Source organism: Petaurus breviceps, unplaced genomic scaffold, assembly GCF_028583685.1.
Source record: "Petaurus breviceps papuanus isolate PSGF00001 unplaced genomic scaffold, PetGlider_PUasm1.0 90919, whole genome shotgun sequence".
NCBI classification, from domain to species: domain Eukaryota; kingdom Metazoa; phylum Chordata; class Mammalia; order Diprotodontia; family Petauridae; genus Petaurus; species Petaurus breviceps.
The window spans coordinates 35,141,693-35,161,375 of NW_027187378.1; the positions used below are offsets into that span (position 1 = coordinate 35,141,693).

Here is a 19,683-nt window from a genome sequence, read left to right on the forward strand (position 1 = left end):
TATCTAACACTATAGAAATAGAAATAGAGAAAAATAGATATATAGAGGTAGAGATAGAGACAAAGATAGAGGGAGAGAAAAATACCTATATATCTGGGACAGATGAATAATGGGCTAGGTCTGGAATTGACAAAAATGAGGAGAGTATTCTGGACTGCTTTCAGGAAACTACAAAGTACTTTTACTAACCCCCAAGCTTTCCATGAAGCAAACATTTTACCAGAGTTCTGGCAATGTTATGATATCCTGGTGATGTCAGAAGAAAGCAAGGAAGGCCTCCAAGCAAGCAGAGAGTTCCTCCTGCAACAAATCTTTGAGGCAAGATGGATGATTCTCACCAAATGGGCATGTGTAGATGGGCTGCAATCTGCACGACTGGAGGGAACTCCCAAATTGATGTGGTCCACTTGAGTTTTGGAACCTCTAGTTGGTGCCCTAAGATTTCCTCATTCTAGAGTAATGCAATTTTCTGCCCTTAACACTTAAGCACATAGCAATCCATACTAAGGGCAGTGGGGTATTTTAAATGAATGGGGAGCCGGTCTACAGTCCCAAACTTGAGGCCCACATAGGAGAATTTCTCATCTGGTTCCTGGAGATCAGTAAAAAGGACCAAAGACAAAGCCAGGGAGACTATTTTAAAATGTGTTAGGTAGTTTTGTCATATCACATAAAAAAGTTTCCATTTCAGTTGTAACCCAGAACTATTAAAAAAAAAAAAAGCGATAACAGGAGAGGAGAAAGGTCAGGGTCACAACAGAGAACCAGGTTCCTACCTCATGGAAATAAAAATACAATAGACAGGAAAAACAAATTCAAGGATGTGAGTACAGAAAGAGAATGTCTGGTAACTAGAAAAAAACCTTTTAAAACCATTCTTCATAAAGTAGAGGGATGGGAAGAGATCCAACAGATCCAGGAAAAAACAAGACTAGACAGAATGTTCTACAATCTAAAGTAATCAGTTAAGGGAAATATTTCATATTGTATAAGGGAAAAGAAAATGAGTCCATAATAATATCCATAGTTATTAGCATTAACATATGTTTCCAAAACAGTTTACATATGTTATTTCATTTGATCCCCCGACAGCTCTATAACATAAATATTACAGGTCCCCATTTCACAGATGAAGAAACTGACACATAGATTAAGGAACTCACCCATGCTCACACAGCTAGGTTTCTCCTGATTTAATTTCAAGACTCTCTCTTCTACAGCTCATTGCTTATCTAGTTATATTCTCCATTTTAATTCTGAATTTCTCAAGATTTTTTGAGAAAAACCCATTAATAATATTTTAAAATTTTTATATAATACACATTTTTCCTTTCTTTAAAAAAAATGGTAATACATTCTTTTTTTTTCCCTTCTAATGAATTGATGTTTGCTTAAGATTTCAGATTCTTCTATGACTTGTTCAGGGACCACAAAGGGCTCATGTGCCTTTGTCAGGTTTCTGAGAAACTGCAACAGCATAAAGAGGAAAAGATGCAAATCTCAAATCCCTACAAAGAGTTTCCCACCTTCCTTTGCCCAAAAGAGGAGTACAATAGCAGTCCCAGGGTTTGCAGCCATATAGTCTAACCACTAAACCAAAAATTAAGTAACTTAAAACAATCTGTGGTTATCAGCAATGCAATAAAACCCACTGAGGGATGGTCACTGGCCTGAGTCACAATGGGGCAGATTAAGGAGCAGTGGACAAATGGAAAACCATATGAACAAAAATGAAATTCAGTATCTGTCAGCCTGAAACCAGTTCCCAAATATGGCATTTGTTCCCATTGACTTTCTGCTGTAATTCACATCTAAAGGGAGGCACATGCTATTTAAAGGTTTTATTTTTGCATTGCTGCTACAAATATTTGTGTTTGGGGTCACATGTTATCAATTCTATGGTGGGTCTTTGAGACTGATTCATCCCTTTGTTCTTCTTCTTGGCACTTGCTATAGGAGGTCAGGGTAAATGGTAAACTTAAATGCTTCCACCTAAATCCCCCTGAATGTGACTTTCCACAATCTTAATATTTTTGGTTTATTCTTGTTTCATTTCACTTCAGCATCACAGGATTAGAGGTTTAGTGGCAGGAAAGACCTTAGAGATCCTCTAGTCCAGAGGTAACTGGTCCAAGGTCACAAAGCTAGGAAGTAGCCAAGATAGAATTTGACCCCCAGGCTTTTGATTCTAAATCTAGGGCTCTTCTCATCATTTTATACTGCTTCATTTCTCTTACTGAATTACAATTCCTTCTCTTGTCACCCACAGTCTGAGTCTCCCATTACATTCCTTAATAAGAAAAAAATAATGTTCTGGGAGTCATAAAATTCCAGAATAAGAGAAGTCATTTTATAACTCATATTTTTCTACGATGCATTTGTCCTAAGACATCAACTGATCATCAAGCAGTTATTAAGTACTTACTATGTACCAGACACTGAACTGAGCTCTGGGGATACAGAGACAGATGAAATAGTGCCGGCCCTCATGGCACTTACATTCTAACAAGAGACAGTATGCATATATATGTATATGCACAGAACAATTACAAAATGAATAAAAGTATTTTGAAGATAAGTCACAACTCATGCTTTCAGAATTCACAACCATTCCCAGATATATTGGCCCCATCTTCACTATCTATCTATTTATTTGTTTGTTTGTTTATTTCTTTTTCATTTTCAATGTTCACTCCATAAGATTTTGAGTTCCAAATTTTCTCCCCATCTCTCCTCTCCCCCAACCCCAACACCGCATGTAATTTGACATAGGCTCTACATACACATTTATATTTTTTTTATATTTCTTTATTTATTCTTAGTTTCACAATGCAATTTACTGTCATTTTAAAGATTTGCATTTGTGTGTGAGGCCAGCACTCTGCTTAATGCCAGAAACTTTGCCTGTAATGAGGGCAGGCTATGAACAGGTAGACAGTAACACTTGGTTGTAGCCATGTAGTTTGAAATATTTGAAACACCTGGTCTGCAGGTAAAGTTTAAAAAAAGAAACTAAGATCTAAGAGTGATTGGTAACACCCAGAGTATGAAAAAAGATTACTAGGAGAGCACATTTAGTGAGAGAGAAGAGAAAAGGACCAAATAAAGGAGGGAGGGTAAGAAGAGAAAGGAAAGGGAAGAGAATGAAGAGGAGGAAGCAGAGAGAACTGAGGAAAGAGAGAAGTAGTAATCGACAAGGTAAGAGAAAAACCAGGACCATGAGGTGTCAGAGAGTCCAAAAGGAAAAAAGAGAATGGAGAAGGAAAGTCTTTGGATTTGGGGATTAGGAGGTCAAAGGTGTCCTCCTCTTCATTCTCTTCCCACTAAAATTGGAAACAGATGAATGCTTACTGGACATGGAGAGGCTTAAATTAAGCTGGGCAAGGATGAGAAGGACTGAGAAATGTGAAAAGCAAGAGGAAAGACATTCCATGTCAGAATAGTAGTGAGGTAGAGCAGCGAATGGAACAGGGGATGTGAAATCAGTAAGACCTGAGTTCAAATTCAGTCTCAGAAACTTACTAGCTGTGTGAGCCCTAGAAAAGGCACCTGTCTACTTCAGTTTCTTCATCTGTAAGGTGAGGATAAATAACAGCACCTAATGTTTATTTTATGTTCCTTTTATTTATGTTTATATTATATTTATTTATTATTTATATTTACTTATATCATATATTTATTTATATTACATTTATTATATTTGTAAAATATAAATACTTTATGCTTATTTACGTTTTTCAATTGTTTCAGTCATGTCTGACTCTTTTTTACCCCATTTGGGGTTTTCTTGTCAAGATACTGTAGCAGCAAGCACCCCAAGGGTCCTCAGGGTTTGCCGCCACCACAGGTTCTTGGATCTGCTTTGTTAAAGGAAAGCAACTCAAAATGGGTTAACAAGCTTACTTTAATCAGTCAGACATATATCGTTTACCTTGTTCAGGGGAAAAGGTCAGCACCCCGAACTTCAGAATATACAGGCAGAATTATCAAGACAGAAACAGATCAAGTAGACAGATTTCCAAACTGTCCAACCATTACCTCCATACCCAGTCAACATCTGGGTTTTTCAAAGGGGGGAGGCGGGGGGGGCCTCTGGACAAAGGCTTTTCAGAATACAGATCAAATCACAGAACACTTCTCAAAGTGAGCCCCCAAAACAAAGCTACACATCAGGGCTTATATAGCCTTCTCCTGGCTCAGAGAATGTAACAACCTTATTGACTCACTGGCCAATCAAGAAGTATCTACTGAAAAACAAGCCTCCCACCCCAGGCTCCAGGTGCACCTTAGCCTAGGGGCAGGGAAGATCTTTAAAATTTACATTCGCATTACAGATACTGGGATGATTTGCCATTTCCTTCTCCAGCTCATTTTATAGATGAAGTGACTTGCCTAGGGTACCATAGCTAGGAAGTGTCTAAAGCCAGATTTGAACTCAAGAAGATGAGTATTTCTGACTCCAGGCATGGCACTCTATCCACTGTGACTCCTAGCTGCCTACCCCTCTCTACCACATCTGATATTGTTTATGTTTAAGGTCAAATACAGGGTTTAGAGCTGGAAGGGAACTCAGAACATCTAGTCCTAGCCCAACTAAGGCCCAGAGATAAATGTCACAGAGATAGATAGCATAGCCAATGGGAGCATTAGATTTTGAACTCAAGCCTTCTGAATCCAAATCCAGTGAAGGAGGGATCCATCAAATCTCAATATGTCACAAATACAAAGCAGCTATTGTATTTGTATCTTCCTATCTTTAATTTTTTTTTCTAAATCCTTAACAAATGAAAAAAGGTAGCTTGTTGATAGATGTGTACATCTCTCCAATTTTATGTCCTAAGATTTTATCTATGATCTTTGAACAGGACCTAAATCATTTTCACTGTACTCTGCTTTCATCTTTCCCTTTACTCCTGAAATAAATCCATTCCACTGCATTGACTCCATATTTTTCTTCCCAATGTAATTTCAAGATAAAACTGACCTTTAAAGAAGAGTTAAGCTCATGATTTGGGGAGATGGGGGACTAGATTTTTTTTTAATCCTCTTGAAAATTTTCAACAATCTGAAAGATCTTCAAATAAATCAATCAGTTCTCTCCCTTCCAAAAGTAAGATCAGAAACTTTTCAATACAAACTGAAATTTCTATTCACAACAGATGTGGCCACAGGCAGATGGATGGACAGCAGGAAAAATGCTGTGCAACTGTGAGATTGCCTTACTGGGACATTACCTAGGACATTAATAATTTAACATACAATGAGAGCTGAGCCCTCTCCAATATTTTGTGTAAAAGAGAAAAAATAATGCTTAAAAAGATGAAGGATGATAGGCACTCCCAGAAACAACCTAAGGTATATATTGCAAACTGAAGTATTTATGTACAAGTCATTTTGATCAGTTTCCAGTTATGAATAAAGAAGACAAAGAAAATGTAAAAAGCTAAACCAATGACACAAAAGGAAGAAAGAAAAAGTTATTTTATCAACCAAATTATATATTAATCAAAAGCAATCATTTAAAATTGGGCCGAGGACTACTGAACTACCAGGTACATGGCATAACAATATTAAGTCCCTGACTACTCCCTCAGATAATCTCAACCCACAGAGAAACAAATTCCTTGTGATTCAGGAGTAGTCACAGAAATCCTAGAATGACCAAAGTTAAAACTCCCTAAGTACATAGACAAGTCACTTAAGCCTGTTTGCCTCAGTTTCCTCATCTGCATAATGAGCTGGAGAAGGAAATAGCAAATCACTCTAGTGTCTTTGCTGAGAAAACCCCAAATGGGTCATGAAGACTTGTACACAATTGAAATGATTAAACAATCACGACAAAGTAAAAGGATTCTAGATCCCCTTTTTTATATGAGAAGGATTTTTTAAAAATCCATAGTGTAAAGAAGGACCCACCTGGCTTAACTTTCCACTAAACCAAGAGAAAATAAATTACAAAGTATTGTGTTACCATTTTATGACATTTGGTGTCCAAGATCATTCAAACTTCATGGAAATTAAGAGATACAATGGACCTCAAAGACTGTCTAAATCAGTATTTACTTACAAGCAATATTATGTGTAATATTATTATGTAATATGTATAGCATTATGTGTAATAAAATACTATATTGTATCATATAATAATATTATGATATATATCATATTAAGGAAATCTCTAGAACATTTATTGACTACCTAACTTACTTATTCCAATATTTAATAACATTGTTAAATTCTAGACATCTATCCTCCTTTCTTGTACCTGAATCTTTCAAAGCCATCCTCAAATGCCATCTGCTACATGAAGCCTTCTCTGATCTCCCAACCCAAGCTAAAAATGACCTACACTTCCTCCAAATTCTTATAGCACTTTACACCACTCCTATACAGTAATCAAATTCTACTATCTTTTTTAAAAAATATTTCCCCCAATTACATGTAAAAACAACTTTAACATTTTTTTTAAGTTTTGAGTTTCAAATTCTATCCCTTTCCTCCCATCCACCCAAGACAGTAAGCAATTCAATATGGGTTATATGTGTACACTCATGAAAAACCCACATTCTACTTAGAATCATTTGTATGTGTGTCTTATCTCCCCTGCTAGATAGCACTCTCCTTGAGGGCAGGAACTAGGTCTTATTTCTTTACATACCTTCCCCAGCACCTAGTACTAATGCCTTGCGCATTTTTTCATCCTTGCATCATGCTCCCTTTTCTAAAATCCACTTAAAATGTGAGACCCTAAACTATAAAGACTGTCTTTATATATATATAGTAAATGCAATGAAAAGATGATTTTAATACCCTCCACATTCCACACTTACTAACATCTTGCCATAGAGAAGGATGACATCCATTTTTGTTAAATAGCACATTTTGATATTCATTCATTTCAGACATGTCTGACCCTTCATGACCCCTCATGGGATTTTCTCGGCAAAAATACTGGAGTGGTTTGCCATTTCCTTCTCCAGCTTATTTTGCAAATGAGGAAACTGAGGTATACAGGGTTAAGTGACTTGTTCAGGATCACACAGCTAGTAAGCATCTGAGGCTGGATTTGAACTCTGGCACCTAGCTACCCCAAATAACACATTCATTCAATTATAACACAGACTTCTGTGTATATGCATATATCTATACTTATGCTGGCTACACACTTCCCATCAAGTATCTATAATAGTTTGCTCTCTATTAGTGCCATAATAATAATTAATAAATATGAATATTTATGAAATGCTAATGTACCCTGAATTGTGGTGCATTACTAAACAAGAGATTATATTTACATAGTACTTTAAAGCCTTTGTATTGAACCACATAAATATCCAAGGCATGGTCTATAAGGTAGGCTCCTTGGTATATGGAGTTCTCATATGCATGTGCCTTTCTCTTGTAACAAATCAAATCACTACCCGTATCTGGTGGAGTCATGACTTTTGATTAACAACCACTATAGTAAAATGAAAAGAATACTGACTCTTGGGCCAGGAGACCTGGATTCAGATGTCAACTAAACACTTACTATCTATGGCCTCATTTAATCTTTATAGATTGCAGTTTCTTTATTTGTAAACTGAGAGAAGAGGGTGAACTTGACAGTCTTTGAAGTAGGGTATGTAAGTGGACAGAATGCCATTCTTGGGTTCAGGAAGTACCTGCTTTAAGCCTTGCCTTACTGCATACTAGCTATGTGACTGAGCAAGTCACTAATCTCACAGTGCCCTAGACAACTCTATAATTTGCAGAACAGATACAGATCTGCACTGTTTGAGTGATTTTCCACACTGGGAGTTCACAATACCAATGAGATTTCAAGTCTGGTCCAAAACGAACATTATTTCTTTCCCATCCACAGAAATATTCTAAAGGACCATAAGAATGCTTAAAATGAACCCCTGTGGAGGATATAAAGAAAGACATGGACAAGAAAAATACAAATTGAGGTGTGGAGGAGCTGATACTGGTACCTGGAGAGAGTACCCACAATGAAGAGAGCATAGATTCCAGACCACATAAGAGTTACATAAATACGTATATTATTTCAATTTTTTAGTAATTGCATTTGATTAAGGTCATCTAAAGATAATTCTCTTTCTCTTATCCTCCAAAACACTACCTAAACCCATAAAACATCATTACATCCACCCCCTAGGCTGACACCAAACCCTTCTTAGACACTTTTTACCTCTATACTATTACTTAGAAAAGAATTCGTGAGCAATCATAATCAGTTACAATTATTTGCAGAAGTGACTTTTATCTGAGTTGTTTCTTTCCATGATTAACGATTCAAATGTATCCCTGTTAGAAGTACACACTTCATTGCATTCTAAGTATGAATTGTGAGATATTCCATGAATGAATAATAATAATAATAAATGTTTTTAGATAATGCTCTTTCATCTTACTCTAAGTGATAAAAAGGATGAGGAAAAATGTAAAATCACGCACTAAATCTCTAGAGGGATTTGTTAAAATGGAAATAAGGTACTTCCTGAAAGGTATGTGGACTAAGCTTATCTATTTTCATCTCCATTCCGTTGTTTGAAGAGGAAACCAGAAAAAAAAAAGAGGCATTTATATGCTGAAGTAGGATTTGAAGAAGAGAGTCAGATATCCAGCTTCTCATTTCCCATTTTTAGATTTCACAAACTTAATGGAGGCCTCACAGTTAAAAAATAATAATAATAACATAACAAAGCAAATACACTGCAATCTCTGAGCAAAGAGTTGGTTCTGATGGCAGCTGGTGATGGGAACAGCTCAAGAGCAATGTTACATGGGATGTCCCAAAACTAAAACCAAGAAAATGAACCACGCTAAAGGTAAAGTGAATCTTTACAGTCTTCTAAAAAAGTTTACCATGCCATCTGCCTCATCACTAAGCAATGTTAGGAGGAGGGTGGCTCAATTCTCCAAGCCTTTGCACTTATATAATTCTTTCCTAACATAAATGAAGCTGCATTTCCTCATTCTCCCAAAGATGGAACATTTTAGAAAGCCATTTTTCCCCAGAATTCCAAAGGGAAGACAAATGCTCTTCCTCTTTCACTAAATAACGTTTTTAAATAAGTTCTTAAGAGTTAACAGATAGAAATCCAAAAGAAGTGGTAAATTCTGAAAAAGATCATAAAACTCAATGTTACATGTAGTAAGTGCTTGTTTTCTCCACACTAAGTGGAGGAAAAGGCTGTTATCAAATGACTTGGCTACTCTGAAAAATTATTTGCACTTTGAAATAATCATTAATTATTGATCAAAATAAAATTGATTACAATGATAAATATAAAATGAAATTTCATCCTATATGTCTGTATGTACAAGTATATAAATCTACTGTTAAACATCAGTAAAAGTAATCTGCCTCCTTCACAGATTTATTTCTAAAGAAATTAATGATGGACAACTTCACTTACCTCAGAATAGGAAAAAAGTCATCGAGATGGAACAGCATCATTCCTCTTCTAGGTTAAAAGCATCTGAGTTGTGCCCCTTGAAATCTAAAGGAATCTAAAATGCAAAAACAAATGGGGAAATGATAGTTATACATTTGTACCTCCAAAGCTCAGGCAAGATTTTTCAAATTACGTGGCAAGATTAAAAACAAATGGAGAAGTAAAAGTTTTAAGTTAAAATATAATTATTTACCAAGAAAGAGAAAGGAGGGGGGGAAAGAAGAGGAAGAAGAAAGAGAAAAAGGAAGAGAGAGGGAGGGAGGGAGAGGGACAGGGAGAGGAAGAGGGAAAGGGAAAGGGAGAGGGAGAGAGAGAGAGAGAGAGAGAGAGAGAGAGAGAGAGAGAGAGAGAGTTATAGATAAAGAAAAAGAAAGGTTAGTTCCAGGGCAAGACTCACTGAATCACTTTCTCCCCTCTGTTTTAATGACTGAAGAGCAGTAGATTTGTAATGAAATGTAAACAAGATACTAAATATTAAGTTTAAGTATTAATAAAAGCAAAGAAAGATAAAAATATTTTTTCAAGAAAAAAAAAGGGGGGAATTGGGCCACAGCTGTCCACCCTCCCTAATGTGCTTTGCCCTGGGAGGGTATGGTGCTCTCTGAAGCAACACTTCAGTGGGGAGTAAAGACACTGACCTGCTATGAAACGATCATGTTCAGCTCCACTGTTTGCTGAACAGCAAACAATTATAAATGGTTTCACGGAATAAGATGTTAAAACATAGAAAATCCTCACATAAGTTCTCCCTGAGGGAAAGAAGGAATCTACCAGCTTCAAACTGAACCAGTGGTGTTAGAGGAAGAAAAAAAAAAGCAGCTCTTTCTGGTGCATCAAAGACCCCACTGTGCTGCAGAAACAGTGAACTGGGTTGTTGGAGCCAGCAGGGCCGGGCTGAAGACAGCTTTTCAATATGCTCTCAGCATCGGGCTCCCGGGGATGGCTGGAGTCACCGCTCTTAGACAGCAGTTGTACTGCTTTCAAGAGGGAATCTCTCAGAAGGATGGTGCTGAAACTAAAACCATTCGGGGAGTCTGGCTCCTAGCTCCTTAGGCAGCAGCTTTCCCATTAACACTTTTATTAAGAAATAAAAGGGGGGAATAGGATGGGTACAGACCTACTGTGTGGTGGTATCTATTAGATTGCTTACAATAACATAGTCCTTCACTAATACAATCCCAAAAGAAGGGACCATGACCTGCTAATCTTCCCATTTCCTTCATTGCTGAGCCCAATCCCTCCCTCTTGCAGGGTAGGTGTTCTAATTAATGGCTATTGAATGGATATTTGTTGAATAAATTGACTCATATAAGCCAGAGATTTCAACCACATTGGCACAGAAACATCTGATCCTTCTTGAGGCTTTTTACAGCCAGAAGATAGCCAAAAACATTGCGGTTACACTGTTCATATTGGAGGAATGTTAATAATGCTCCTTCTCAAGTGAATATAAGGATCATTATAACTGAGAAGCCTTTTACATACATTCTCTGAGTTGATCCTCACAGTAACCCAAGAGGTAGGAGCTGTTATCATCCCCATTTGGCAGATGAGGAAATTGAGTCTGGGGGAGATTAAGTGGGTCACCTGCTGTAACATAGTTAGTAAACTACCTCAGATAGCATCTGAACATGAGTCTCCATGATTTCCAGACCAATACACAGGACAATACACACATCCAATGAGTTTTAATGATTATTATTCTCCTTATCTTTGGGATGTAGGAAAAGGCAAGTTTTATTATTTCCATTTCATAAAGTAGATAATGTGGTAAAGAAATTACAGCATACAATCATCAATGGGACCAGTCAGAACAAATTCTGAGTCTAGACTCCCAGAGTCAACTCTACTAAATATCTATCATAAGATGATCATTTTTGCAGATGAAAAAATTGAGTATCTAAAACATTAGTGACTTACTCAAGGGCACCCTGGTAGCCACTGGAAAGTCTTGGATTCGAACCTGGGTTTCCTCTGACTCCAAAATCTCTATCTGTATACCTATCTGTACACTGGGTTCTGTTCCCAGTTTAGATTATTTTGCCTTCATCTCTACAGACATCACAAAGCACTACATAAATGCAGCCAGACACTTTATATTCAGCACTCCACTGTCTGTCTTCTCCCTCTCTCCCTTCCTTCCTGCTTTTCCCTTGCTATTTAAGCCAGCTCTAACTGGAATCACACTTAGCAGCTGGAAAGAACACTTAGATTTAAGTCTATCACTCTTCAGGGCTGGCATACCAGGACTTCAAAAGAACTCACAGTTTAGTTTTCTACCTCACATCCTAAAATCATGGACCTTTCCCTTTATGTCATTCTGTGTTAAGTGGCTTCACTTGCATTTTAATACTAAATCTTGCATCATAAATGCTGAATAAATGAATGGGATGTATCCTCACTGTTTGTCTTAATATTCTTTGTTTGTTGTTCAGTCATTTTAGGCATGTCCAATTCTTCATGACCCCATTTGGGGTTTTCTTGGTTAAAAAAAAAAAAACACTGTCATTTCCTTCTCCTGCCCATTTTGCAGATGAAGAAACTGAGTCCAATAGGATTAAGTGACTTTCCCAAGGTTACACAGCTAGTAAGTATCCAAAGTGAGATTTGAACTCACAAAGATGACTGTTCCTGACTCCAGTTCTGGCACTCTATCCACTGAACCACCTAGCTAGAATAGAAAAAAACCTCCTTATAGCACATTTATTTCACAGCTGAAACCCACCAGCTCAAAATGGATGTCACCAGAAGCAATATAATCTGACTTCTGAGTGTGAGAAATCCTCACCACTCTTGTAAAATTACACACTCCCATCGGCTCCAAAAACTCCTTGGCACTAGCAGAACGGTAATACAAGGCACTAAAAGAAGCCAGGAGGACATCACAATGACTTCCTTTTTCTAGGAGAGTTGCCTCTAAAGTAGGAGTCCTCTACCCTCAGGGAACAATGATATGACCCCAAAGGCAGGGGATCAATCGATTCAGTGATGAGAAGATGGATTTCATCTCATCCTCCCACAAGGTAGGGTTGTGTGTCTCCCATACAACCACACTACTCCTCTCATATTATTGCTATTCCACATTCAGTGATCCTTAACCTACTTCTGGAGGGTAAGGAATGCTCAGCTAGGGTCTCCTCTGCACCTCTGTTCAGGAGACAGATGAGAATAGACCAAATAGACAAGGAAATACACAAATTCACTGAAGAAAAGAACTCCTGAGAAGATCCTTAAAAAGGAAAAATGGCCAAATTGAAAAAGAGGTACAAAAGGTCACTGAAAACTGAAATAACCTCGTGAAGAAATCAAGAAAAAATTAAACAAAGTCAAAAGGATGACTAAGGAGAGATAATTTGAGGACTACCTGAAAGTCATGATCAAAAAAAGAGCCCAAGTATCATATTTCAAGAAATTATACAGGAAAACTATTCTGATGTGCTATAATCAAAGGGTAAAATAGAAATGGAAAGAATCCAACCACCTCCTAAAAGAAATCCCAAAATGAAAACTCCCAGGAATATTATAGTCAAATTCCAGAGTTCTCAGGTCAAGAAGAAAATATTGCAAGCAGCCATTAATAATCAATTCAAATATCATGCACTACAAAAATCACAAAAGATTTAGCAACTTCCATATTAAAGGAGTGGAGGGCTTGGAATATATTACGCCAAAAGGCAAAAGAGCTAGGATTACAACCAAGAATCACCTATCCAGTAAAACTAAGTATAATTCTTCAGGGGAAAAAATGGATATCTAATGAAATAGAGGACTTTCAAGAATTCCTGAGGAAAAGACAAGAACCAAATAGAAATTTTGATTTTTAAATATAATACACAAGCACAAAAAGGTAAAAGGAAAAAGAAACTATATGATATTCAATAACGTTAAATGGTTTACATTCCTACATGGGAAAATGATACTTTGTAACTCCTAAGAACTTTATCGTTACTATGGCAGTGAGATGGAATATATATAAAGGGTTTAAGTGTGAGTTGATTATGCTGGGATGGTCTCAAAAAAATTAAACACTGAAAAAGAGGGATACTGGGAGGAGGGGGGAATAGAAAAGAAAAATGGGGAAAATTATTTCACATAAAAGAGGTACTCAAGGAAGAGTTTTTACAATGGAAGAGAAAATAGGGGGGTTGGCAATCAATGCTTGAACCTCACTCTCATCAGAAGCAGTTCAAAGAGGAAAGAATACAAATATATAGACATATTATATATCTATATATTTATACACACACACACACACATATATATATATATATATACACATACACACATAGAAGGTGGTTGGAGAGGAGGAGACTGTAATCTTACAGCAGAATATAAATGTGAATTATTACTATTCCTTATGATGGGGCAGTTAGGGGGTGCAAAGGATAAATCACTCGATTTGGAGTCAGGAAGACTCATCCTCCTGAGTTCAAATCTGACCTCAGATATTTACTAGGTGTGTGATCCTGGGCAAGTCAATTAACCCTGTTTGCCTCAGTTTCTTCATCTGTAAAAGGATCTGGAGAAGGAAATGGCAAACCACCCAAGTATCTTTGCCAAAAAAAAAAAACAAAAACAAATAGGGTCATGAAGAATCAGACACGACTGAAAAACAACAACATAAAATGTCTGTGTATTAATTGTATCTCTTCGTATGAAGGCAGGGACCGTATCTTCCCTAGACCATATTTCCCTCAGCACTGAAGCATAGATCCCCTCACACAGTAAGTACATTCATATTTATTGACATGCTGTTGAATGTGATTAAAGAAGCATGGAGGTGGAAGGGCCTGGGAGAGGGAACAGCTACATTAGACTCTACCTAGTCCCTCTAATCTAAGGAGCTAACCACCTTGCAGGTGGTTCTCGAATAGCGAATTTGGGGCTTTCAAGAAGCTAGTGAATTCTGCCAGTGACTTTCTTCTACCTATACTACCTTGAAAGGAAGAGTCCTTCCCACTGAAAGAAAAACACTATACTGAGACAAGAAGACCTGCCTTCAAGGTCTGGGTTCTATCACTTCCTAGGCTTCCCTGAATCTCAATTTCCTCATCTGCATGCTGGAGATAAGACTATGTACACTACCTCATATATGGAGTGGAATAAGAAAAGCTTTGTTTATTGTTTTTAAGAAGCAAGTAGAATGTGCAGTGGATAGGGCGCTGGACCCTGAGTTCAAATCCTTCCTCAGATGCTTACTAGATAATTTAACCTCTGCTTCAGTTTCTTCAACTGTAAAATGGGGCTAATAATAGCACCTACTTTTCAGGACTGTTGTGCAGAGATAACATTTGTAAAGTGCTTCGTAAACCTTAAAGTACTATACAAATGCTAGCTATAATAATTATTATTATTGAATTGTGAGTTATGTTTATTATATATTTATGAGCTCTTTAAAGTTCTATAAAGGTGAGCTATTGTTGTGATTCTGCATTGAGAGGGCTACACAAACAGGCCTGCCATTAACCACATTTTAAAGCCATTAGAAATCACCTACCAAAGGAAAAATTAGTAATATTTATTATTTATGAGTGAACTGTGATCAATAACATTTTGCCCACTTAGAAAATTGCATATTCTGTTCAATTTACCAAACAAATAAAAGAGCTCAGCAGTTTCTTTTTGTGAGAAGCACAGATTGCAATTAACTCTCTCTCCCATAAAAGTGATCTAATCCAGCTGCCTCCCCAGGCACACAGCCAACCAGGAACAGAGATCAGAAAGGGACCCAATTCCAGTGTTCTTTCCATCACACTATGAATGAGTCTAATAGACCCATTTTACAGATGGACACACTAAAATGATAAAAGAATGCAGAATTTGTCCACCTAGCAAAAAGGAAAAAAAAATACTCTTCTTTTCTGCTGTACAAACTTGCCTACCCAGAGATAAAGCCAAATTAACACATCCATCCAAATATAATTTCATATTTAGTTCTGCAAATGTCAAAAATCACTGAAGAGGCACAACTCCCTTATCCACAAAGGTCAGTTATTTGGTTCTATGTTTCTTCATACCTCCTCATTTAACATTTCTACAGAGGCCACATACATTTTTAATAGCTCTTGTAGACATAGGATTCTCAACACATTCTTTTGGTAACTGCTTGGCTGCTGCTGGAGTGTTTCAGATTTAAAATCTGTGAGGAATGGAATACCACAAAGACAGAGAGCGTGTATATTTGTGCTTCCCTGGGAAAAGCAGGGAGCCAGAAGTCCACGCTTCAGATGGAACAGTAGGAATCATAACTAACCTACAACTAAGCCTTTCACAGGGAAGCGTGCTTCTCCTGGAATCATAGAGTCTTAAGAAATGAAAAGGCTATTTATCCAACCCCCAAACCACTGTAGGCACTATAACATCTCAAAAGGGCCCAGTCTCTAATACCTCCAGTGATGGGACACTCACTACTTCACAAGAGGATCCATTCTGTCTTTAGAGAGTGATCATTTTTCTTCCCATCATCATCTAGTCATTTTCATGTCCAGCTCTTCATGACTCCTTTTGGGGTTTTCTGGGCAAAAAATACTGGAAGGGTTTGCCATTTCCTTCTCTGGCTTATTTTACAGATGGGGGAAACTGAAGGAAACAGGGTTAGGTGACTTGCCCAGGGTCACACAGCTAGCAAGTGCCTGTAGCAGGATTTTAACTCAGAACTGACTCCAGACCTGGCACTCTATCAACTGTGTCACTTAGTTGCCCCTGACCCTACACATAGACTCTCTTCAAATTGTTTCACTATAAGCTATAGTCCTCATGCCTAGCTGAAAGAGCTATGAAACCCTCTAAGTATGAGGCTACTTAGGAGCCCCTAAAGAAATTCTCATCATTCAGGATAATGAACACAGGGGTCTATGTCATAAATCTTATAACATACCCATGCCGATAACTATGTGTATTTGCTACTGCTCCACTAAAGAGCACCATATTATGTATGTAAAATTACATCCCAATGTCTCCTTATCTCCTAGCTTCCAGCAAGTGTTTCTAGTTTCGGTCCCCCATTTAGTCCCCCCTTCCACATGAAAGTCCTGCAAATGCTTGAATGCAGTTTTGAGAACTCCTCTCTTTCCTCCTCCAGAATAAAACTCCCAGTTCCTCCAATTATTCCATATATCATCTTGTTCCTGGGCCATTTCACCATTCAGGCTGTCTTAACCTAAATATGTTCTGTATTGTGATATCCCCCTTTAAATGGAGCATTCTAAATGTGGTGTGGACCAGCACAAAGTACAGTGAAAGGCATCAATTCCTTTGTTTATTGCAGAAAAGAATTCTAATGTTTAAAATATATTAACAAGCATTTTTTAAACTGCATTGTCTTCTTCATTGCATACATTATTAGAAAACAAAAACAAGTAATTAACGCCAAAAAAAAACTTCAGTCTCGAAAATACAATCAGGTAAAGTAATTTAAATGCAAAAATATATATTTTGTACTTTTTTCTGAAAAAAAATAGTTTCACAGTCAAAAATTTCTTACCTATAAGTTTTGGCATTTTTTAAATTCTTTTTTTTTTACTTCAAACTTTACAAACACCAAGGAAGAAGAACATTTCCATACACTTGATAGAACAGAAAAGAGGATTGTACATGAAACTGCAAATCTCTCTTATGTACAGCTTCTTTTCTTTTTAAGTACATAATAATAAAGTCAACATGTAACTTTCAAAGCTACTGTATTTGTCTGTGATTCCTTCTGGCCTTCCTTCTGTCTTCTTCTTTGCATTAAAAAATATCCTTCAATGACTTTTCTTTCTGTTCTTTTTCTTTTTTGGGGGGGACAAACCTATCTAAACACTCTCCTACATCCTCATCTAAAATGGAAGAAAAAACCCTCATAAAAATATGCACAAATAAAACAAATTCTGATATTGGTCGTATTCAAAAAACATGTATCTTATCTTGTATCTTAAGTCCCTCGCCTATCTCTCAGGAGTGAATCATCTTCCTTGTTTTGGACACTAGCCTTCCATTAGTGTGACCTGACATGATGTTCTCTTTTTGACATTCATGACCTAGCATGGAGTGACATGACTTTGCAATCACCTAAAACTCCTTAAATCTTTTTTCCAAGTGAACTTCTGTTAAGTTAGAACTCTTCAATATTTTAATTATTCAGTTTACTCTTCAACCAATGAGCTGGTTCTTACACTTCTTCCTACGACCTTGCATCTTTTTCATTTTGTCCATCATGGCAAGTTGTTCAAGATATGTCTGTTGTCTAGCATAGTACTGATTCATCCCAAGTTGGCACAAGTAAGAAAAGAAAATCATTTTATATCATCTTCCAAGTCATTGATAAAAACACTGAACAGGATGGGGTCAAGGACTGACTACAGCAAATCATTAAAGACTGTCCTTTAGATTGACAATGATCCATTAGTTGATATTTCTGGTACAGTTGTTTACTCTTTCAATAAGCTAGGGGCCATCTAACTGTATTATCATCTAAGCCCACTCCTCTTATTGGATCCCAGCATTTAGAGCTAAAAAGAACCTTTGAAATCACCTAGTACAGGCTTCTTGTTTTAAAGAATGAAGAAACTAAGACCCAAAGTGACCAAGTGACTTTCCCAAAGTCACCAAGTTAAAAAAAAAAAGATCCAGTCTATCCTTTTGCTTAAGAAATCAATTTATTAGATCTCTCCCTTTAAGTTTTTAAGTTACCAGGAAGTTGGACACTCTACATTATTCACATCACCACAACCCTTGTGACAAAGCAGGAAAAACCCCAAATAACTGTTAGCTTTCTACTTCAGATATAGACCCAAATTTCTATTTCTCTATAAGAAGCAATCAGCAACCCATTGATCTCGATGATTACTTACTGCTCACTTAGGAAACCAAATTGGGGTTCATATCCTTTGAGATATAAAACAAATTTTGCAAAGGTTGTCAGATAAAAGAATCTAAGAAAAGCCCCTCACCTATCTCTCTCCAATTTTTTTAGCTCCAGGGTTTAAAAATCCATCTGGAAAGTAGCAGGAAGTACCTTTAACTGAATTATAATGGAATTCCTCAGCACCTAATCTCCCTCCACATCCATACCTCTTGACTTCTCTAGCTTCCTTCAAGTCCAGGGTAAAACTCCACCTTCCAGAGGAAACCTTTCCCAATTCTATTAGTTCTTTCCAGGGATGTATCCATTGATGATGAGGTTGATGCACTTATTGTCAGAGCTAACTCAGTGTCTGGGAGGCTCCAAAGGAGAGTGTGGGAGAAAAGAGGCATTACATTGACTACCAAACTAAAGTCTACAGAGTTGTTGTGCTGATCTCATTGTTGTATGCCTGTGAATCCTGGACAACATACCAGCACCATGCCAGGAAACTGAATCGCTTCCATTTGAATTGTCTTAGGAAAATTCTCAAGATCACCTGGCAGAATAAGGCACCAGACACTGAGGTCCTTTCTCGAACTAAACTATCAAGCATTCAAGCTCTACTTCAGAGAGCACAACTCTGATGGGCTGGTCATGTTGTTTGAATGTAAAATGTATACTTGCCAAAAAGACTATTTTGTGGAGAACTCACACAGGGTAAGTGTTCACATGGCTGTCAGAAGAAGTGATACAAGGACACTCCCAAGGTCTCTCTTGTGAACTTTGGAATTGATTGTGTGACATGGGAGACACTGGCACAGGACCACTCAGCATGGTATGCCCACATCAGAGAAAGTGCTGTGCTCTTGGAGCAATGCAGAATTAATAGCTCAAGGAAATGCAGGATGCACAAATTTAGAGTATCCGCTCCAAATGTTCACGTGGACTATTTGTGGTACATCTGTGGTAGGGCACCCTGAGCTCATATGGGTCTGATCAGCCACAGTCACACACATTGAAACTTGATGCTAGCATAGTGATGTCATTTTGGTCCTTTTCAAGAATGAAGGACAGCAACTACCACCAACCACCAAAGTTCGTACCTTCCCTCTGCTGATTAACTCCAATTTTATCCTGGGTATAGCTTGTTTATACAAAGTTGTTTTCTCATGCTCTCCTGTACTAGACTGCGCTCCTCGAGGGCAGGAACTATCCTTTGCCTTTCTTTGCATCCCCATAGCTTAGCGCAGTGTCTGGCACATAGTAAGCCCATAAAAAATGCTTACTTAACTAACAGCAACATTTTCATCACAATCAAGGATAAGTCTGAAAAATATCATTCATCTAGTACTCTGAACTGCTAGTCCTAAGGCACCCCTGCCAAGCAAAGGTATA

At 37.4% G+C, this 19,683-nt stretch overlaps 1 protein-coding gene across 9 annotated transcripts in view; it reads right to left on the reverse strand.

The window, feature by feature from the left end:
* The window catches only part of CSGALNACT1 (chondroitin sulfate N-acetylgalactosaminyltransferase 1), a 405,491-nt gene that overhangs the window by 228,798 nt on the left and 157,010 nt on the right, over window positions 1-19,683 (reverse strand). For all 9 annotated transcript variants that reach the window (XM_069075776.1, XM_069075774.1, XM_069075771.1 and 6 more), the window contains exon 2: window positions 9,426-9,519. The gene's annotated coding sequence lies outside the window, so the exon portion shown is untranslated. The remainder of the gene's footprint in view (window positions 1-9,425; window positions 9,520-19,683) is intronic.